This window comes from Hippopotamus amphibius, chromosome 3 (assembly GCF_030028045.1).
Source record: "Hippopotamus amphibius kiboko isolate mHipAmp2 chromosome 3, mHipAmp2.hap2, whole genome shotgun sequence".
In the NCBI taxonomy this organism is placed as follows: domain Eukaryota; kingdom Metazoa; phylum Chordata; class Mammalia; order Artiodactyla; family Hippopotamidae; genus Hippopotamus; species Hippopotamus amphibius.
The window spans coordinates 59,848,561-59,872,742 of record NC_080188.1 but is presented as its reverse complement, the minus strand read 5'-3'; the positions used below and the strand labels follow the sequence as shown (position 1 = coordinate 59,872,742).

General features: G+C 37.2%; 1 protein-coding gene across 2 annotated transcripts in view; it reads right to left on the bottom strand.

Annotated features, from left to right (window-relative positions):
• CCSER1 (coiled-coil serine rich protein 1) overlaps positions 1–16,109 on the bottom strand; it is a 1,304,443-nt gene extending 1,288,334 nt beyond the window's left edge. Inside the window, exon 1 of one of the 2 annotated variants that reach the window (XM_057726476.1) lies at positions 15,863–16,109. The gene's annotated coding sequence lies outside the window, so the exon portion shown is untranslated. The remainder of the gene's footprint in view (positions 1–15,862) is intronic. The other variant, XM_057726475.1, reaches the window with a different exon arrangement.
• Positions 16,110–24,182: the final 8,073 nt, after the last annotated feature.

Sequence of the window (24,182 nt, the reverse complement as noted above, 5' to 3'; positions counted from 1 at the left end):
AGCAAATAAATTAAAATTTTTACATTTTATCATATCACTTGATATCTGTAAGTTTACTGGCCCACCAGACTCTTTAAAATCACACTTATATATAGCCAGAAAATAGATTTTATACACTAAAGTAAATGTAATAATGGTCCTAAAACTTTGTAGAAATATTACTCAAGCAGTAATTAATTTAGATGAGCTGATTCCTTTGGCTGATTTTTAGAATGTTAGATAATAACAGTTTAATTATTGGAAGATACAAAAAATATATAACTGATCAAAATGAGTAAGTGGGACACTTGAAATCACTAAGGAAAAACTAATGCTTAGAAAATATTTCAAATGAAATGTTTCCACAGGCATATTACTTAGTGATTATAGCAGTCTGAATATCTGAAATTGTTCCCACCTAACTGCGGTGTATAGAAAGCATACAAATCCTAGGTGATCATACTGTATTCTCTGAGCATTCTAAATCACCAAGGTCACTTAATAATTCAGTTGGCATTTCATGCCTGAAATGATGACTAGATACACTGTAATTATATTTCACTACTTTATCACTTCCTTTTCCTCACTATTTAAATAAGCTTTTACTCAGGTGCTTCACTATGTGCATTGATTAAATCAGAGTCCACACTCACAAAACTTCAGCTAACTCATATCTAAGGCAGTGGCAGTGAAGCAATTATTAACAGTTGGTTGTGGGATGAATGTTACAAGTACACAGTGATCTACATGTATTTGACGTAACGATGTTTCACTTAAAATAATTTAGTCACCTACACCTCATATTAAATGAGAAACAGTAAAGCTGTCATCCATGAGCTTTGAAATTACAATTAATCCAATGAATAGTAAAAATGGCCCTCTACAATAAAATTGCCCTGGCAAAATTGTGATTATCACCTAGCAATATAACCTGACCAGGCAAGTATGACAGCAAGTGCAGGAAAGCTGTGAGACAGACTAAGGTGAAATTTCAAGAAACACATTACGACTGTTAAGTTTTAGAAGGAAAAGCAATAGATGGAACAACTTGACAAGTAGTTTCATCTTTCACTTTAAAAAGGTATCTTATAGCTTGGGTTCTGAAGTGAACTTATAAGCAACAGATTCACAAATAACAGTGTTTAGGGGGATGCAATATGGAAAGGATCTGCAGTTCTCTCACATGTATTAAGGATGTCAGCAAACTGACAGTGAACGTGGACCTGGGACACAGCTCAGGCTAAGTGACTATGGACAATTCAGAGCCTCTCTGAGCATCCGTTTATTCTCCTGTAAATGAATAAATATTTTTTATTCTATATTAAATTTAGCAACTAATATGGCTCCTTTCCAATCTTTTTTTTTTTCCTCTCTCCCTTCCCAGGAGAAATCACTACCCTAAATTTGGTATACATGCATATTTACACATACCATGTATCCATATACAATACGTAACTTAGATTTCGATGTTTAAAACTAATATAAATGGTCTTAAACTCATAAATTACTCTCATGAAGTTCTGTCAAATGTCAATTTCTGCCAGCAATTCACTATTTTTTTAAAATGCTGCATTGAATGGGTTTTTTTTAATGTATTCTGATGCACAAGTACAAAAATTTCTTTAATATAAAACCTAAGAGTGGAACTGCTTGATCATTGCATCTGCCTATCTTCAACTTTACTAGGTATTACCAAAGCTGTAATGATTTTACTCTTTTACAGGAAATGCATATTAATAATACTCCGACTCCTATCAAAACCTTAGTTTTTGTTATTATGAGTGCTATGAAATGACATCCCACTACCTTAATTTGCATTTCTCTAATTATTAATAAGATTGAGCACATTTTCAATTTTACTTTCCTGTAAGATTCCTTTTTAATAAGCTGCCAGTATATATCTTTCACTCATTTTTTTTTCCATTGGGTAGTTGATCATACTACTGTTGGGTTGTTGCCTTTCTTATATATTCTGGGTACTTAACCAGTTAAATTCCTTGCAAACATTTTCTTCTTGTCTGTGATTTGTCTGTTAACTTATGGTGCCTTTTAATGTTCAGGTATTCTTAATTTTCATTAAAAATATCAATATTTTCCTCCAAAATTGTCAATTACTTCTTTTAGATTTTTACTTTCAGGGCCTTGTTCAAGTCATTCTTCTCACTCAAATAATAAGTAAAAAAATAAATAATAAAAATACTGTTCTATACTTCTCTAAGCTTTTAGGCTCTGTGCATTTTTTAAGACATTTTGCAATTTCTAGGAGATGTAAACATAAGAATTTCTGAGGCCCAAAATATTTTTATTTCTATAATATATTAAAATGTATCAAATGAAAATATAAGCTAAAAATTTCGACAAATTCATACACTACCAGGAAATGTGGTGATAAAAAAGTGGCATGGATAGAAAAAAATTATTCATTCCAGGAAGAATATTTAAAGTTCAGTTGCTAAAAATATAAAGAAATCCATTCACACAAATAAAAAATTTAGTGAATGAATACCTGCTATCTATATCTATATATAATATGCATTACATTCATTATATATATTAATACCTGCTGTGTGTGTGTTTGTGTTTGTTTATCTACTTGCCAGAAAATGAGAATACAAAAATGGGAATAAACATGATCTCTGTTCTCACGGAGCAGTCTAAGAAAAATATTATCTAAATAATATCACAAAGAATGGTAAAATAACTGCTACCTTAAGTGCTATAAAAGAAAGGTACCTGGTGCTATGTGAGATTAAAATAGTATAAAGAAATGATGCTTGAGCTGAGAGATGAAGCTTGGGAACAAACTGACTAAATAAAGCATGAATGAGAGAGCATTCCAGGCAGAGTGAGCAACACACACAAAGGTCAGTTACTTCCTATTTTCTCTCTTCCTCCTAGTCCACTAAGCTAAGTAAGCAACAGAACCACCATCATACAGGATTTTGGCTTAGTCTGCTACATACTCCAAAGTAAGCCTTGTTCATTTTTCATACATCCAAAAATTAACATTACTATCTGGAACAGTGGAATTCAATAAATATTGAGTGATTTAAAGTAAATTTTCTCAATTCCTGTTATTGCAATATATGTGTTCTTTCATTCTGAAATACTGGATGATAAATACAATAGAGCTTATACCCCAAAATTAGGATTTTGCACAACCACTCAAAAATCTATGTACTTATAACACAAAGTTCTAAACAAAACCAAAACAATTTTTATAAAAACCCTGTATGCCTAAAAGGACATGTAAATTTTCTAATTAAAAAAAAAGAAATAATACAGGAAATACATCAACTTTTTCCTTTTAAAAAAAAAAAGGTAAGTAGATTGGTTAAAAGGGTATCCCTCTATCGTATTTTGCATTTGCCAGTATTAGTATAATTTGTGTACAGCTATAATTACCTGGTAAAGCTAAATATTAATATGCTGGGGGGAAATCACCCATGAACCAACTTCCACATTTTACTAAGATAATTCCCCTATTTACCAATCCTGTAGGAGCTAATTCAAATTATAGAAAAATGCATTGTAACAGAACAGGCTGTACTTAATTGTCTGGTGCCAACTAGGTATTGCTCGCAACTCAGAGTGCAGCAAAGGAAACTCCCTAGGCGAGATAGAGTCGTCATGGAAGGTTTCATGGAGTCAGGCCTGTAATGACAGCTGAGATCTGCATAAACAGAATGGATTAAATGCATACGCTGCGTATGTGTGAGTGCTCTAAGTTACATGACCTTAACAAAGTGGAAGATCTATGTTTGGATTAGTAAAGTGTGGTGAGTTTACAGAAGGCCTCAAAAGCCAGGCAGACAAGTTCATATTCACTGAATAATAAAATAGAAATAAAACATAGTTTTGGAAGGAGAAAGTGCTATGAGAAAACAACCATTTGGAGGCTGTAAAGAAAATTTTATTGCTCTGTGTATATAAAGTACAAGATTATCAATAAAACATGACAGCCCACTTGTCAGACCTGTTTGAGTGAATACTGAATCACCTTTGCAGAGGTTGAATACAAATACAAATCCTTTAATGTGCTGAAATGAATGTACGCATGGTCAACATTGTCTAAATGAAGTTGACCTGCAGCGGGCAAGCACACTTTCATAATTCAATTTTACATATGAGTCATCCTTAAACTAATAAGCATGGTAACTTGGCATATTAACCATTGACATGAATTATTTTTTGATTGCTCATGGGGGAAATGACATTTAATTGACATGATTGAAAAACACATTTCTACTCTGCAAATTTATTTATCATATAGTCATCTATTATACTTATGGCTCTTCCCTAGAATTAAAAACACTTAGAAGATTTAGCCTCTGTCATTCACTTTTTGAAGTTATTCAATTGCCTACTACTCTCTTGTACACAGTGCATGCTTAATAAATGATTACAAAACGTATAAGGAACAAATGAATGATGACCTATGCCTACAAATACGAATAAATGACCAATGCTAAAGTACACTGGCCAAAGGAAAAACACGTATACACAAACTTATCATGTAAACTAGAAAGGGCTTGTTAACACATTGTCCCTCATCCTCTGTGATGGTTAAATTGTGAAATTTTGGCTTAGCTATGGTGCCCAATTGTTTGATCAAACACTAGTCTAGATGTTGCTGTGAAAAGTATTCTGTAAACATGATTATTATCTACAATCATTTGACATTAAGTAAAGCAGATCACCTTCAAAAATGTGGATGGGTCTCACTGAATCAGTTGAAGGCCTAAAAGCAAAAACTGAAATTTCTTGGAGACAAAGGAACCTCAAACTGTAATGTAGAAATCATGCCTGAGTTTCCAGCCTGCTGGCCTGCCCTACAGATTTCAGATTTGCCAGCCACCACAATCACACAAACTAATTCCTTAAAATGAATCTTCCTGTAGGTACATGATATGGATATATACACAATTGGTTTTGTTTTTCTGGAGAGCACTAACTGATTCACCTGTTTCGCTCAAAAAAAAAAAAAAAAAAAGACTAAAAACACCTGCATTATTAGGAAAAAACTTTTATAAGACAAATCCCATTATAAGAAACTAGATTACTATATACATGTGTATGTTGGTATATGTACATACATAACAAAGATTGATCCAAATTTTGGCTTAATGTCAAACAATATTCTAGTAAAAAATTTTAATTCAGTAATATTAAGTACAGGCACTTAAACTGGTTTTGGTGGGCGTGTAAACTACATCACTTTCTGATGAAGAAGAAAAAAAGAATGTAATCACTCCAGGCCCCCCGTCTTTTCATGACTACACTCTAAACCAGAGGCAGTCATCACTGTTGGTCCCTAAGGAGTCCTAGGTTTGACTGAGGGCTGGGTAGTCCTAGGGCTATGCTTATACAACACAAATGATTCACATGATCCTAAAATTCCCCTCTTTCTCCTAACAGTTACATTATAAAACACCTAAACTGTAAGCACACATCATGTGCACTCTTGAAACGGTTTTAAGGCAACTTTTCTTTTATATGGATTAAGCCATAGATTTTATAGGAGTGTTTCATCTCTAATATTATTAGAAAATGACTAATGATTTTTAATCTAAAATTAATGATGATCTTATTACTTGGCATAATTCTAAATATTCAGTAAAGAAATTATTAGTTTTCAAAACTGAATTGAAGATGGTTACAGAAAACTTGCTTTATTCATTTTTTAACACTTTTAAAATTCTTTCTCTTATATCTATCTAAGTTATTTTGATCCATATTTTTCTCCAAGTTATGTAAACACGTGTCCTAGGGGTAAAAATCACTAAAAAATATATCTTTTCTTTTTATGCTTCATAATTGAAACATTTCTGCTGGAAATAGGTAAAAGAAAAAAAATCAAAACAGGAAAGAGAAACAGCATGACATACACGACAGATAGTAGGTATACCTCAAAAACGTGAAAGGCAGAATTATAAAGTGAAAATATCCCCCATAAAAAGGTCACACAACTATTTCCTATGGTTCATGCACTTGAAATACACGGAATTCCTTACCAAAAGAAAAACTGTGGTATATAAACTATTCTTGTACTGTCCCTATAAGAGAAGATAGAGACAGGTACACAGTTTACCTACATAATGTAAAAGTGATCAGTAAGTCAATACCACACCAGTGACAGGATGCCTTACATGTAAACAAAAGAGGTTTTCTATGATGACATGTTCACTTATCGCCACACTGAACATTCAGAGCAATGACATGTGTGAGGGTGGAGTACTGGAAACAAGCACACTTACTTTTATGGCAGTCCAGGAAGTCATTAGCATGGCTATAAGAGGACAGAAAAGAAGTCTACCAAGTTCCATTCTCACCAAGTACCATGCATAATGTGTGGGCACTGACAATTGGGAACTAAACTGTAAGTTTCAGGAGGACAGAAACCATATGTTTCATTAATCAATATATACACAGGTAGTAGTAAATTTGTTTCCTCGATCAAAGAATTCTGCCAGCCTAACATGGCCTCAGATTTGTAAACATTTCAAAATGTGTATCTGGGCTACAGGAAGAGATCCCAAACTCCAGCCTTAGAAAATGAAAGTGGAGGGGATGACCAGGATTCTTGTTTGAGGACATGATAAACCAGACAGTCCTTTGGCATCCATTCTCCATTTCTGCCCATGCTACTTTCCTTAAACCTTGCTGATCCCCTAATGCCCATGTTCCTCCAGCATGCAGTAGACTTTTAGCCATTTAAGGTTACTTGGTTCCAAGTTAAGAACACATTTTCAGTCCATGAAAAAGCCATGGAGGGCAATATTCGAAGCGAGCCTAGATGTGATTCAGGACAGTGGTTAGCACTGGGAACAGTTCACATAAGATGGACAATATTCCAAGTCACTCTTAAGCAGTATGCATTCATTTATCAATTACTGAGGATCTTCACATCACTGATTTAGATGAACTGCTTGAAAGCGAGAATAAAGCACAAAGATCCTGCCCTCGTTAAGTTCACAATCCAGCTGGCATGAAGCACAAGCAAACAGTAAACTGTGATACTTTAAATGACAATTTGATAGCGATGTACACAGGCTGTTATTGGAACTCAGAATAGGCTTCTTACAAGGGGTTGAGGTAGGTGTCCTCCAATTTACATTTGAATTCAGCCTTGAAGGACCCACTGGAATAAGCCAAATGATGGAAGGTTAGTCATTCCAAGTGAATGATGCAGCTTCTGCAATGGCAGGCTCTATGATTAGTGAAAACAAAAACAACAAAATATTTTGCACAGTTTCGCAAGAGACGATTTCGGCAACAGTCTAGTACCCTGGATAGCTCCCTTGCCTCAAAGGTGACTGAAAGACTGAGGTCTATCAGATTGGAAGAGGGGTTGGAGGATCTCCAGAACTTCAAATTTATCAATCTATCCTATATTCAAATTAAAACTGTTTGGCTTTTAAAACATATCATCCAATCATTTCCTGAATTAGACCTCTGGAGCTATGTTTTCTGTATCATCATCCAATGAACCTGATGCTGCTCAGAAATATTCTAGGAGGCAATTCCTTCCTACTCTTCACTAGATAGTTAATGCTATAGTGTCTTTGTCCTTTCAGTGTTTCGAGCAGTACTTGAACCTGGAACCGTCACGATTTCCCCCAGGGATACTTCATATTACACTCTCCCTCTAATCAACTTAGGCCCTCCCACTACAGGGCCATTCATCCTTTCAAAAGGTGGACTGGTGTTGATGAAGAAGATATCTCCCAATACCACCATATTTACACCTTGAAGTACACCGTAGGAAATATCCCTCAAAGTTAATTTTAGCCATAATGTTGTTGTAAGTTTGTATGTTTGCAGTGTACAAATTTGTAATTATTTTTTGATGGCTCAATTTAATAATCTATATTTTTAAATTTACTACTATAGGAGGTACACTAACTTTTAAGTAACTCACTTATTAGTGAATACTTTTAGTTTTCTTGGTCTGTTTGCACACGAATATAGTATTAAAAATTGAAAACAAAATCTAATAACTATTCTTGAGCTATCTGCCCAGTTGGTAACATTCCTTTGAAAATTTAGGAATCCTGGTGTACAGACCCATTCGTTTTGTTATCAGTAAGATATTTTGAAACTTTACCTGAAATGTGTTACTCTTAGTCTGCATTTTTAATACTGAGTTTGAGTTTTATTTAGAGGTATGGTTTAGAGGTATGTTTTTCCTCTTCTTAATCTTCTTATCTGATGTCTTTTCCCTTTTAAGCTTTTCCTGAATGTCCTAAAGAATACTGTATATTAGAAAAGAGTACTCACTAAACACATTTCATATATTCTGATTTAATGACTTAATGCTCTGGGAATCTGTATATCTATAAATAACAAAAAGCAGTCAAACTAAAATAATTGAGGAAGAACTGCCTAGTATGTAAAGCATACATCTGCATTTATTTTTGCCATGTTTTTATACTTGTTTGATTTTATTTGTAAACCTTACATCAGTTTATGATGCATCATAATGCCAAAACCAAACAAAAAAAGCCACACACACAACAATAACAACTCACTAACAGAATCACAGCATTTAACTTTCCCATAAAGAGCTAACTGCAGTGAAAAGATACATAATATGACATGCCAGTCTGAATCTCGTTGATAAGGAAGGTGTATCACTAAGAATCCCAGGAAAGTTGAATTAAGGTAGTACACCTGGCTTAACAAACACTTCCTGAAGTACCTCTAGGTTTCATTAACAAATGGGGAAAATTAGAGAAGGCATCACACAGTCTGAAGTATGTTTCTTCAGCTGTTTGACATTCCAAACATATCCTATTCAAATAAGGTTATTAAAGAGAATGGAGAAGAGCCAGATCATCTTGAAATAAACAACTGACTTAGAATAAGAGAAACAGGCAAACCCTAAAGAATCAAACAAGACATGGAAGAATCTGTATTCCATTTACGTGGATTAAGCTGTTAAGGAACCATAGGAGATACATTCTTAAGTTATCAAGATGTAGGGGAAAATATTAGGTGAGAAATTAGTTTCAGTTATGAGAAAGAAGCATTACTATAAATACATTATAACATTAGAGCTGGACATCAAGCGTGGCTTGATGTTAAGTTCCAAAGTGTTGGGCGAGAAGCCAGTCAATCTTCCCACTACACAGAAGGATTGGTCCTATAATCAGGGGCATGGCTAAGGCTCCAGTTAATGATTAAACGATACCAGCAACAGAAAACAGATTCTAATAAAAGCTACAAAATAGGCCCTGAGATACTCAGTAAAACAACCATTTTTTTTTCCCTTTTGATATTAGGCATCTACTTTTATTCATGTTATTGACTGATTTAAACACATTATGAAATATATAACTTTGTCTAGTAGAGGGCTTCAGAATAACTAAATTTAACTCTGTGCATGGACTTCTACAGAATTAGAATATTTTAATGTTCCTAAATATTTCCTTTGCTTCAAACATTTGAACATTGATTAAACCCACATTTAAATAAATAGGTTGAAGATTAAAAGTCAAAAGAAACTAAACTGATATAATCATCTAATTTTTTTTTCTCATAGGAGACAACTGAATTAATACACTGCCCCTAAGGTCAACTTTGCTTGAGCAAGGTACTCAGAGCTCTGTGTAAACTTTTCCAAAAGATAAACTGCATATCTTCAAATATGAAGAATATCTAATGTTTGAACATTCTCTGCATAAAGGCACTCATTCTTAAAATTATACTTGGTTACATCTTAAATTTCCACTAATAAGTCTGGAGATTCTGACCAGTTGTGGTAAAAGAACTGTGATTAAGTGGCACTGAAGGTAAAAAATATCAGTACTGAAAAAAGCAAAAAGAAGATGGGAGCATCAGTCCTCCATCACTTCTTCCAATCACCCAAGAAGCAACAATAGCATTGCAAGATAGTGGCAATATGGTGTATAATGCACAGGTATTGCTGGGCCCTGGGTTAAATCAGGGATAAGAAGAAAATACACTTCTTCACGTTTTCTGTCCACTGCTTTAATAATTTCTTCATCATTGTAATAAAAAAAAATCAATGTTTGGTGTAGGTGGCTTGGCAGAGCATAGAACAGAGCCTTGGTTTCCTCATCTCCAAAATACGCACAAAACTTTATAATGTTAAGAACTGCATGGCATAACATATATAAAGTGCTTATCATGGAAGACATATTCAGCACATTATAGCCGTTGCTGCTGCTGTTGTTAAACATCTCACCATTTGCAAAAAATAAAGGAAACTAACACCCATGTTTACATATGTTCTAGGACTCCCTTTATTTTAAAATATTTTTTAAAGTGTCAGTCTTTGGAAAAAAAAAACATAAAATACCCTTAGAATGAAGCTATTCAACCAATATTTATTTACATGTTGGCCACCGTTAAATCCTGATGATTCTGAACCAATCACACAAATACACATAAAATTAAACTGCAATGAGTGCCACAAGGTACTCATGGAACTGAAACAATATATAATAGGGAAACTGATGTGGCAAAGGAGGCAAAGGAAGGTTTCCTCAGGGAAGGGATGATTGAGCTCATATCTGAAAGGCAGGGTTGGGGGCAGTTGGGGAGGGGGAGGATGAAGTGAGGCATAAGGATACTACGGGAGATACAGGATTTGAATATATTACCTTTAATTTTGATAAAATGTAGAGATGTGGTCTAAAATTTATTTCAGTAGTAAGAAAATCTGAGAGAACATTCCACACTTGTGAAGCTATTGTTGTGCAGCTAAAATAACTGGAGTCATACAGAGAAGATGATTATAAATGCCAAGACCAAAAATATCACATAAGAGTCAACAAAACTAAACAAAAAATGGTCAACCTTTGCACACTGTGAATACTTTTTGCTTTATAAATGACTACCAATAAAGTCAGCCTGAGGTCATTACTGTCCAGTTAAATTCCACACTTATGTATTATTTCCCCAATTAACAACAAATATATGCACAGGAATTAGAAAGTCATCTAAGTCTAAAAAAAAAAAAACTAAGATGAAATTCTTCTGATGGAGAGTGTAATATTTTCTAGGTCTAAATAGTTAAAGCTTAGTTATCTCTACCAGTTGAGGAAAGTATTTAGATACAAAACAGGTGGAAGACACAGCCCTCAAGTTTCACTATAAAATACTCTCTGTAAGTGGTTCTCAAACCTTAGAGTGTGTAAGAATCACGTAGGGGACCCCACCGTAAAGTTTCTGATTCAATCGTTCAATGGAATTCCATTTTAAGAAGTCCACTGGTGCTACTGCTCAGGGAACCACATTTTGAGAAATACTGCTCTGGGTTAAGAATTTGCCATTAGATAGCAAAATGTTTCTTTATAAATGACCTTTAGATTTTATTTAGTATCATAACACAGTTACAGTGTTCAAAAATTTTAATAAGTTTAATTAAAATTTTAAAATTGTTAGTACAGGGTAAATAATGCAAAACCAAAAAGTATATTTTAAGTTAGTCTAAATACAGGGCCAGGAATTTGGCCAAATAACTTCATCTGTCAAAGATCTAAACAAAAAAAATTTTTTAATTGTAATATAATACCACAGACTGTAGTAAACATTTTCAACCACCACTTTTTTTTTGCCGTTTTGTTTAGCCCACATGAAAACAACTTAAAATGAAACAGTCATGTTAAAGAAAGAACTGATAGCAATATCCTCGTACTGTATCAGTTACAGCATAGATTGGTCAGCTTTACATTTTTATATTATATTTAGTTGAAGTTACATATTGAAGTGTTTCTTTTGTTAGTGTCTTTTATCAATCTCCTCATCTTTTCTCACTGCTTCTCCCACTGCAGACTTCATGTTTTATTGTTAACTGACACTCTTGCACAGTGAAGATAATAATGCTGATAGAAGCAAACGTCCTCAATATAAAGCAAATAGATTTTGTCACTATCCAGTAAGGAAATCATGCAGAAGCTGTCAGTTATACAGTAGGAGAGATTACATTATCAAAGTGATACACCTGTGACATATAGTCCAAAACCAAACTCAAAAGAGACCAATTAACAGATATGCTGGTCCATACCTCGACTACATTGGAAATCCTCCTATTCTTGCATGAATATGAAATTGGTGATTTAATAGGATTTTCACTTCTGTAATAAATCTTATCTATACACTGTCATCAAAATATATACGAAAATCTTTTAATTCAACTAAGCTGAAAGTAATTCTATTCTTTTATTTATTGAAAGTCATATCTAATATATGTACTATTTCCTTATTGTCACCATAACATACTTCTTGGGTGTCATACTGAATAGAAAGGCTCAATGTCAGATCTTTCCCCTTGCGGTCTTAAAATGGGGAATGCATTTTAAACAGTTCTCTGTTTGCATAAAAACAAATATATATACAAAAAACAAATGACTAAGTTCAAAATGCTCAGAGACGGAGCATGCTCTTATTAGTAACACAATCTATTTACCATAAGACAGTTAAAACATCTTTAAAACTGTCACTACAATTCTAAAATTGTTCCCTATAGGCTCTACATTATAACTATATATTCATGGAAAATAGTGTAAGGATACATTAACTATTATGTAGATGCATTCTAATAACTTTAAAATAAAAATATTATAGAAAATATGTTAATGAGTTACACATTTTACATGAATAAAATATTAAGCATTTAATGAGTGCTCACTATTAATACAGCTGTTCTTTTACATATCTCATACTCTTTCCTTTAGAGCAAATCTAAGGAGGGTTGGTTAAGGATGTAACTTGAACACCTCGCTTCATGTACGTGCCACCTTGTTATTAGTATGAAGTTCAACACTATAGTGTGATGTGGCATATTTAAATATTTGGAGTAAGTATTCTCTGTATGCACATATAAAGCACATTTTTCATTAAAAGGCAAAGTAAAATCAAAAATTTATCTTCTTAAATACAGAAATATTGACAATTACTTTCAAGAATACAGTGTACAGAACGCTGTACATCAAAAACAGACTCACCTTGCACATTGCACAACAAATTCAACCACTTTGCAATTGCAAAATCTATTTCAAAACAAACTTATCTTTCTTATATCTTTTGTTCTTTGCTACCATTCCAGGAGACCTGCATCTTATACCTTATATTCTCATCCACAAGCCACTAATCCTATTTATCCTTTAAGATCAAATCCAAGCAAGTCTTATCTACCCTGGAAGCCTTTTCAGTCAAAATCCAGTATGAAATGTTATTGTCATGCTCCGTACTCCTGCAGTCTTCATTAGACATGCAATCTCTTATTGTCAAGGGCTGTTAACTCTGTTCAAGCATGAGCATCAGACTTCCCCCAACTGGAGAGTAAGCTTCTGAAGGGCAGGAAGCAAAGAAGTCTTATGTTCCTCTACAATGCCTAGATAGTACCTTGCACATGACAGGTCCTTTATTATGAATACTATGTTGAGCAATAAAATGCAATAAGTTCAATATCTATAAAATATAATATTTTTTCATTTTCTACTTCACAAGTTTGATATAAATTAACATTCTACAGTAAAAGATTCATCATTAAAATAATAAACAGTTGGTCATTCTCTGATGGTGTCAAATATTCGTAAATATGACTTTTTAATGATTGCAATAATACAACTCATCAAGTACATTTTAAAATTCCCAATTACTTCTACATTCCAATGATTCAGAAAAGTTAACAACCCTCAGAGTGCGGCGCTCGGTTCAAGCTTAAATGTGATAAATAAAACTGCACGTGCGCCAATGCTAAAAATGTATTTTAAGCCAACATGAATCTAACCAAATCAAAATGACAAATCCTTAACTCTGCTTGTCTTCAAAACAAACAAGACTGTTAAGGAAAGCTACTTTCACACTGGAAAAAAACAACAACAACATTTGGCATGTTTTGATCAAAATAAGGAGCTCCTTAATACCAAATGAAGACAAATCACTGTGACAATAAGTTGGTCAGTCTACTTCTCTACCTTCCCCATGAAATTACTGCACCGATGGTTGCAACATGGAATTTCAATGTTTTAAAAGCACTGTACTTGGCAGGTGCTTAGAGACATCCCAATTTAAAATAATAAGGACACTGCCCTACTATCTCCCTCACAACCTAGTCATCAGTTCTATGAAAACACAGGTTGCTACTTTTAAGAACAAACACAAATTTGCTAAAGCATAGTTGGCAGACACTGTCCTAAGGTATCTCTAAGCTTCAAGTTATGTCTTTGGAATTTTTTGCCCGTCGTAAAGCAAATAGAAAAAGAAACCGAAACAAACTAATTATGTTGTAGACTAGAGTAACAGATTAATAGTATTTTAGGTCTTTTCTTAATAGCTAGTTCTAATTTTAATCAGTAAGAATCGATATAAACTCACCTAGGTGTCCGCGTCTCTTTCTTCCCCAAGGCTTTTCATAAAACCAGGTTTATGGTAAAATGTGTGCACATTATTTTTAATAGCCTTTCCTAGGGGTAGAAATGGAGGATATGTGTCACATATCAGTGGGAAGGTATTCAACTGTAAAGATATTAGAATGAAAACTGTTGAAACCAAGTAGCTACTTTCTGTCTCTAGGTGTTGTCGGTGGCCTGAAGAGGTAACAGGAGTGGAGAATACGTACAAACAAACATTAAAGAGCAAGAGATCAGTAACTTCTAAGAAGCATTGTTTTTTCTACCTGTAAAATGACAAGTGATTTTTTGACGGCCTTCACCTTATATTCAAGGTCCCACTGGTGGTGGTGGGGGGGGGGGGGGAATGGAAAGCAGAATTGCTTCTAATTCTGAGAAAGAAAAGGGGAGAGATGGGAGAGAGGACTAAAGAGAGAAAGGAGAAGAGAGGGAGAGAGAGAAGCTCAGGAAACACGGAAGGAAACCCCGAGAAATTTCACAACTCTTTGCCATAAATAGCCTTTCTTCTCACTCTGGATACCTCCTCCTTTACATCAGCAGACTCAGCCTCCACGCGCAGAGCAGCACCATTCACAAATCCCTCTGTCACCCCATCGCGCACCCCTGCCCCTGATGGCACTGCGTGTACGAGTCCTGGGACACATGCCAAAAAGGGAGGGGGGGAGGCGGAGCAAGGGGACACCTGCGGTTTCAGATCAGGACTGATTTTCTTTCCAGGTGAACCAACGCTTTGATTAGTCAGGAGCGCGAAAACACACACACACACACACACACACACACACACACACGAACATACACAAACACACCCCTCCCTGGAGCCCCTGACGCGCCACCACAAAGCAATTTCTTCACACTAAGTCGCTGCTGCTCTTGCCGCCGCTGGGGAGGGTCTCGCCTCCAAACCAGGAAGCCAGCGCCGGAGGACGAGCGGGTGGAGGCAAGAGGCCGTCCAGGCTCTGGCACTGAGGCTCCCCTGGGAGCCCCGGGCTCCCCGCCCCCTCCTTCCTCTTCCCTCACGCCGCCGCCGCCGCCGCCGCCCCCGCCCCGGCGCCCGCAGCCCCGGGCGCCAGCACTGCCCGGCCGCCCCTACCTGCGGGACGCGAGCGGCGAAGGAGGGGAGCGGCCCCGAGCCTGCGCCAACTCTTGCCTTCCCGGCCGGCCGCGCTCCGCATCGCCCCGGAGTGGCGGCCGCGGCCGCGGGGAGCAGAGCGCTCAGGAGCGCGGAGGAAAAGGCCACGCAGAGCGCGGGGAGCCGCGAGCCGGCGGTGAGCAAGCCCATCCGCCTCCCTCCCACCCCGCCCGCGAGGCCAAGTCTCCGCGCCGCGCACGCCGGGCCCACGGCCGGCGCCCCTGGCCTGGGCGGGGGCTGCTCTGGGGCGGCCCGGGCACGGCTCGGTCACCTGCCGGGCCGTCCTCCGCGTCCGCTCGAGGCCGGCCCCAGCGTCGCGGCGACGCGAAGCGCGACCCTCCGGGCGCGGGGCCACCGGGGGCGTTACTACCTTGAGGGCTCCGCGTCGCTTGTTGGGCTGCTCCCGGGCACTCGGGGATTTACGTCTTCGGGGCAAGGGGGGTGTCTTTCCCGGTCCCCCTCCTCTGCCCTCCCTCCCCTTCTCGGCTGTTGGGCTCCTTCTCTCCACTCCCAGTTGCACAGAGTCGAGCTGCGTTATTTAATAATCCTCCTGCTCCTCCTGCCTGCGCCAGCAGAGCTGCTCTGCCTTAGCCACCGCTTCACAGTCAGTCATGTTGTGGAGACCGGGAGAGAGAGAGGGAGAGGGAGAGAGAGGCGGATTGGCAGTCGGTCGGCGACTATTTGTGGTGAGAGAGAGAAGAGCAGAGCAAGAGGAGGGCAGGGGAGGGACGTGGGGAGGCGCTTCCAAGTGTGTGAATGCGCGGAGTGTGACTGAGTGGGGGACGCAGCAGCCACCTCCCCCGCAGGCCGCGCTCCCTGACTGTGAGGAGGGCGGCGGCGAGCGCAGCCTTTATAGGAGGTGGGAGGGGGTGGGGAGGGGGTTAGACTGGGGCGCGGGGGGGAGGGGGTTGCCTCAGAGGACGGCGCCCGGCCAACTGCGTCCGCGGGTTACCACGCACGCATACTCTTGCATTAACGCACGCACACCCACTGTTGGCCCGTTGCTGAGTTTTCATTTTAGGGGAAGCCGTATCCGACCGCGCTGACTTGGCTTTGCTCTCGGCCTCCTTTTGAGTGCTTGGAGTCCAAGTGCCTTGACAGGTCAAAACTGGAGGAGAGAGGGAATCTGAAGCTCTGCGAAGGGGCCGCAGTGGTGTTGAAGATGCACTGTATCTTTTCTCTGCAAACCACCGGTGTTCTCTTCTTTCTTTTCGACCTCTCGGGGAGAAAATTGTGAGGTTCTTCCTCCTCTTTTTCTTCTCACCCAGGCTGTTCACATCCTGACACATCTCTTCCCTCCAAGTCAGCGAGGAAAGAAACCTGGCTTCCTTTCTCTTAGCAGATGATACCTTCCAGCAAATATTTACAGCAGTCAGTTCTTCTGTAGGATAATTGAAGCATTGGGACTGTGACCTGGAGTGGAACTTGTGTTCCTGCACATAAAGTCCTCAACAACACGGGGATTACAAACAGAACCAGCTACCATTTTGACATCATTTGACTGATGGTCCCCTAGAGAAATTTTGCCAGTTTAGTGATGGAGAAGACTTCTGATGCATGGTGCTGTTGCTTACCTAATTTATTTTCCTTTGATCCTTTCTCCTATTGCACTGCCTCATTTCTTTGTAGATTTGCTCTGGGTCCTGAGCAAACTGAACTCTCCTGTTCATCCCCTTCTTTATTTTCACTCCTGTATATTTATGTCTTTAGCAGGCAGTACAAGCAGATGGATGCAATTAACTCTGTGTGTGTTTGTTGGAAACATTTTTTTAACCAATTCTGGTGCCTTGTAGGACCATTTCTGGATAGAAAATACATCCCCAGTGTTAAATTTGTACACCTGACATCACCTCCCTTACCCTCTAACTAGCCTGCTGCCCAGATTACAAGATCTTTGTGATGTGGTGCACTACTGTATTGGCAAACAGCTTCCAGGAATCAAGCAATGTATGCTTCTTTCAAGTTTGTGTGTGTGTGTGAGCATTCTAAATAATCTGGTCACAATCTGACTTATGAAATGTGAATATATTGAGTGTAAAAGCAAGGTGTACTTTTTGAATGAGTATTAGTGGTCAATGTGTATTTTGGTATGGAGACAACCCCACTTTGGGGTGACAACTGTGGGAAACTTTTTTTTCATAAATGTGACAAAAAGCAAGTTAAGAACATTTAGGAGGCTAGGGTTGACAACTCAGTTATTGTATCTTCTCTCTTTATTAGTAGCGATGACCATTGCTATGCCCTCTGGTTTTTGGTATATGCTGGCTCATAATATATTCTCCATTTATTTTACCATTACCATCAATTTTCTTTTGCCCTCATTCTTCCATGTCTCATGCAAAGAGTTTAGAATCCATTAAAAGTGGCTTAAGCACATAATCAAAAAAAGGGCAGCAAAGTTGGGACCAGTGGACAAATATATCAGTAACATAAAAATACAGGACATGGTTGCTCCTTTGATCAAGCATTGTTAAATGGGTATACTAACAAAGGATGTTGAGATTTAATGTTTGTAGGTCCTGTGAAAAAGCTATTACCACTTCTTCAATTTTATAGGTCAGGGAAGTTAGGTTTGGGGAGGATAGGTAGTTAACCTTAGGTCTCGTACCAATTAAATGATGCAGCCTGAACTCAACCTAAGTCTGCCTTACACTACTGTGCATACTTCCTCCCATTCAGAACTCCTGACTTAGTCTTAACAGTTTCTTTATAGCTTTCAATGGTTATGGAATGAGCTGATCTACAATCCCTCAGCATTTTCCTTCTACTTCCCTCCTTTTTCTAATGCAAGAACGGTTTACAAAAATGTCCATTCTTTTAGGATTAGACAAGGATTTAAAAAGCCCTTACTACTTGGATTTATAGACGAAAAAAGTTAGGAAACTTTTCCCCAAAGTCCTTACTAAAGGAATCCTGCTATCACAGCAAAAGGAAATTTTGTAGAGAAGATATTCTGGATCTGAACTTTAAACCTAGCAAATAAATATGTAATTTAATTGAGAGCTATAAATAGGCACTTAAGAAAAAAAGGTTTTCACCTTTAAGGATGATGCTCAATCATATTGGGCAAGTTTGGGGTGCTTTTATTGTTCCAGTTCTTTATTTATTTGTCACCAATAATGGTAATTTAATAATGACTCTGTATTACATAGTTCAAAATTATACATTAGACCAGATATTTCAAGGGCACTTTTGGTAACCACAACTGATTGTAATTTTCACACTCTCAATTGCATTCATAATTAGTGAGAACCATGAAAATCTGTCAATTGCTTTTATTCATTAAGGTATAAAAGCCAACATTTCTTCCTTAATTTTATAATGATTTTGCTTGCCAAATAAAGGCCAGAATTCATATGCACTAGATCAATGACATATGAAAATATATAACCTAAAATACACTTCTGAAAAGTTGATTCATTTTAACTATTTCATATATTTTGTGGAAAAAAAATCTGTACTGGAAACTCCATTTATAAATTATGATGAACATTTCAGATGTTAAGCAAATGAATTATTCTCTTTTAAGATTGTTTAATGTTTCAAGTAGAATTTCCCAGTTTGCTGCATTTTCATGATACAATTTTTTGTTGTGATAGGAAAACAGAAAGTTAATGACTCTTTCCAATTTGTTCATTTTCATTTCTTACGCTTGCTGCTGTTTGATTTAACTGGCAAGTTCAATGAAGATTTGGCATTGTACCATTTGATGAAAGCAGAAAAATTAGGTTGCCAATTACATATGTGCCCCTTATGTGCACTGAATTCCCACTGAAGTGATGAGCCAAGTTAGAAATTTTCAGTAGTGGTACCTAAAAAGCAAGATTAGTGCCTAGGGAAGTAAGGGAGATAATTTTCTTTTCCAACCCTATTACTATAATAATGAAAGTTATAAGATGTTTTAGAAAATGAATTAACTTTAAAACATTTGCAAAACAATGTTTGTAGATAAAGTATCAGAAAACAAATTTAAAAGTTGCATTTGTTCTGTCCTAGTTATTTTATCACCCTTTGATTTACTTCATACTCTATCATGATTTTCCAGTCATTATGAAGAAAGTTGAAGACTGCTTCTCCCCTTTCCTTTATCCTAATACTATAAAACAAATGCAAAAACAATTTTTTTGAATATGATGTTAACATTTTTTATTTTTTCCATATTACTAAAAGGTAAAATATATTTTTGTGACAGCTGTTGTAAAATTAAGGTGACATTATGTTACCTTAGAGCAGCAGGAGTACTTGAATGGAGATTGAGGCTGATCTTTGCACTGGATTCAAGACCAAGGACTGATGAGAAAGTGTGGGACAGGAGAGGGGAGGACAGACTCAACTACAGTCTGGGATCCAGAGAGCACAGGAAAAACTCTATTTGAATGTGGAAAACCCTCTTAATTGGGGCAACCTGTCAGGTAGACAGGGCAATAGTAGAAAAAAATTAAGATAGAATTATTTTTCAGAAATCTGGTAGTGGCTCCTACACTTGATAAGTTGTCCTTTTGCAGCAGAAATTCTGCCTGGTGACAGAACAGCAGGATCCATCATTGACCTTGCTCTGTGGAGGAAACTAAAAGGGCAGGCAGGTCAACTGCCCAGGATTTCAGAGAGGAATCCTTGCCAGACGCTAAGCCCAGATGACTGAGTCAAAATACTCACTGCATGAGCTGTTTTTGATCTGGGAACTACAGAGACACCAAGGATTTGTCCCACGGAGCAGATGTGGTAGCGAGACTATTAAGGTGAAAACAAGTCACTGTCCTTGTCACTGGGCTACCGTGTCCCAGGTTTACAAAGCGATCTAATTTTAATCCCATTTAATGGGCTGACGGTATGGAAAGCAGAGGAAGTGGAGGGGCATCACTTACCCAGCAACTGAGGAAATTCTTAATTGCCAGAGGAGAATATCCAGTTGAGAGGGCTGAAAAAAGTTGAGGTGGCAGAAGGAGGAGAGAACTGACATCAACACTGATGTTCTCTGAATTTATGCCTCTCTATAATTTAAGGGAGATAAACTGTATTAAAAATAACATTTAGGGCTTCCCAGGTGGCACAGTGGTTAAGAATTCACCTGCCAGTGCAGGGGACACGGGTTCCAGCCCTGGCCCGGGAAGATCCCACATGCCGCAGAGCAAACTAAGCCCGTAAGCCACAGCTGCTGAGGCTGCACTCTAGAGCCCACAAGCCACAGCTATTGAGCCCATGTGCCACAATTACTGAAGCCTGTGTGCCTAGAGCCCGTGCTCTGCAACAAGAGAAGCCACCACAATGAGAAGCCTGCATACTGCAACAAAGAGTAGCCCTCGCTCACCTCAACTAGAGAAAGCCTGCGCAGCAACAAAGACTGAACGTAGCCAAATAAATAAATAAACAAATAAATAAAATTAATCTTAAAAAAATTAAAAAAAAATAACAGTTATCAACATAAAACCAACAGAGTCTTTATTAGCAAATTCAACACAGGAAACTTTTCCTTTTATATAATTTCCTTATCTTTGTTTCTATTTCCAAATGTGATCAATGAGGTCTTATAGGAAATGATCTCAGGAGTTCTCATCTTCACATGAGCTAATTTTCATGTTTGAATACTTGTTTTGTTCTGATTGCAATATATTTAAAAAATATTTAACCCAATTAATGGTTCATTTGTTGATGTCTGTGAGTTACATCTATCGAAGTGATTTTTTCATTGGACATTTGAGTTGTTCTATTATGATTGTCCCCAGGCATCATGTGTTTGTAGGCATTTCATTAAAATAAATAGAACTTGACACATTTTTTAGAGAAATCATCAGTTAAATCATCTCTAAAAAATAGTATATTGATAAAACCTGAAATTGTAACATTAAATCTATGTGTGAATCATGTAAATAGATCTAATTATAACAATAGAACAACTGTAACAAAATTATAATAGTACTATTTACTATTTAGATATATGGTAAAAATAGACAATGGTAATAAAATAATCTAAACCATATTAAACCAGTACTTAAGCAGGTTGGAAACTGGTCTTGCCATCTGTCAATTTCTATACTGGCAGTTTCACAAATGAGATGTCTTTTTAACAAAACATCACAGCAGGAGATACAGACATGTGAATTGTAATTAAAATGTGGAAAATGCATTTCCTAGCCTTTGTCACTTATATGAAGCTTCTCTTATATTATGAAAATCTACACTGAGGAAGTTACACAAAATGGAAATAATTTTTATTTTGCCAAATCTATACATTGTTGACCATAATTTTAACTTAAGTAATGAATTCATATGCTATCATAAATTGAATTGTGGTTTCCTTATGTCTCGTTCACACAGTAATGAGATTCAATTATTTTTTAATCATCCAAATGTAGAAGATGAAGAGGAATAATTTGTATATTTCTGTTCAGTCTAGATCTGCTAAGGACTAATGTTATTGCTTTATATTTACTTACCCTTATATTCTGTAAATAAAAATGATATCGAATATTATTCACTTTCTGGGAAAAAATAAACCTAAGTGAGTACTTAATTCTGTACTGAAAAAGTTGCCTAAATATTATATAATAGTTTTCCTGGTTTCATAGCATTTATGTAAAATACAAACCAAAATATGCAATGTAGGAAATGTAACTATGGTTAATGCTATATATTGCTGTATATTAATTGCTATTTATTAAAAGAGTGTTCAGGAAATCAGTGGTAGCATAATTCAAGTTAACAACATAGTTTAAGCTTCAAATAACATACTTACACTCAAATAGATCTTAGTTTTTATTTTCACTCTCCATAACATCGTGAATGTTTTCTAGAAATTTAGATTAAAGTTAGCATGTGTTCTTGATGTTTGTCATTATGGAACTTGTTATATATCCAAACACATTCACATCCTGACTTACCTTTGGTACAGTGATGCTTTTTTTCATACTGTCATCACTAACAACTTCCCTTCAAGTGTTAACATTTTAGCAAACAAAATGGGTATTGAGATAGGAGTGAGCCATTAAATCACTATGTAATTGTATATTTCAAATACAAAATATTCCATCTCATTTTCATGCACTTCTTACAGTAACGTGTTGACACTGTTGTGATGGAGTGGTAAGGATTATGTCCCTTCCTCCTGAACCTGAGCAGACTTTTATGACTACCTCCACCACTAGAATATGGTGAAAACGATATTATATAATTTCCTAGGCTAGGTCAAAAAAAATGCCATTTACTTTATCCTTGTTCCCAGTGACTATTGCTCACATGTTGTACAGAAGCCATGCAAACTATGGAAATGCCTACATGGAGAGGAACTGATGCCTTTAGCCCTCAGCACAATCTGTCAGACTCCACATGCAACTAGCACCAATTTACCAGCCATGTAAGTGAGCCATTTTGGTAATAGATCCTTCAGCTCCAAATCTATCTACTCCACCCAGCCATGTGGAGCAGAAACAAGCTGTATTAATTTTTACCCCTGCATACCAAATTACTGCAAACATAGTGGCTTAAAGTAAATAGCAATATATTAGATTACAGTTTTGTAGGCCAGAATTCTGGCAAGGCGTGCCTAGTTCTCTGCTCATTCTCACAAGCCTGAAGTCAAGGTGTTAGCCAGACTGAGTTCTCATCTAGGGGCTGTGGGGCACAAATCAGAGCTCTTTCTGGTTGTTGGCAGAATTCAGTTTCCTGCAGTTACACAACTGAGATCTCTTTTTCTTTTACACATGGTTCCCTCCCTCTTCAAGCCAGCAACAGCAGCTTATATCCTAAGGCTTCAGATCTTTAACATCGTCTACCAACCAGAGAAAACTCTCCCACAAAACTATAAGCCAGTGGTGGGCCCATGACTTATTTGCTCATCATATCAGGGCCTAGTAGAAGCAAAATAATGTGTTCTCAAGTGACACAAGTGGTGGTGCATATGACTGAAGTTTTATTCTCTTTATCAGTTCCTGAAAATTATACATAATAAAGAAGCCTTATTGTTCATTATTCCTTCAAGAGCCGTTATATTCCTCCAAACCATTCTCCCAGTCTTTCATAAGTTATCTTTCTTCTGAATGGACTTTAAAATTAAAGGTTGCAGGCATCACTGCAGCAACTCAACCAAGTACTATTCAGTCATATGAAGCAGTGTGGTGAGCTTTGATGCAACAGCACAGCAGGTTGTCTTAGTCCATTCAGCTATTGTAATAAAATACAATAGGTTAGGTGGCTTTAAAACAATAGGCATTTATTGCTCATAGTTCTGGAGACTGGGAAGTCCAAGATCAAGGAACCAGTGTAGTTATGTTCTGGTGAGAGCTTTCTTCCTGATTCAGGATCAGTGCCTTCTAACTGTATCCTCTCATGGGGGAAGCAGCAAGGGATTTCTATGGAGTCTTCTGTATAAGAACACTAATCTCATTCGTGAGGGTGGACCCTCATGACCTAAGCACCTGCAAAATCCCCATCTCCTAATACTATTACACTGGACATTAGGATTTCTTTTTTTTTTTTTAATCACTGGCCCCAACCAGTTTTGTTTTTTTTTTAAGCTCTTTATTGGAATATAATTGCTTTACACTGTTGTGCCAGTTTTTGAGGTACACCAAAGTGAATCAGCTGTATTTATACATATATCCCCATATCCCCTCCCTCCCGCGACTCCCTCCCATCCTCCCTGTCCTGGCCCTCTAAGTCATCACTCATCATCAAGTTTATCTCCCTATGTTATG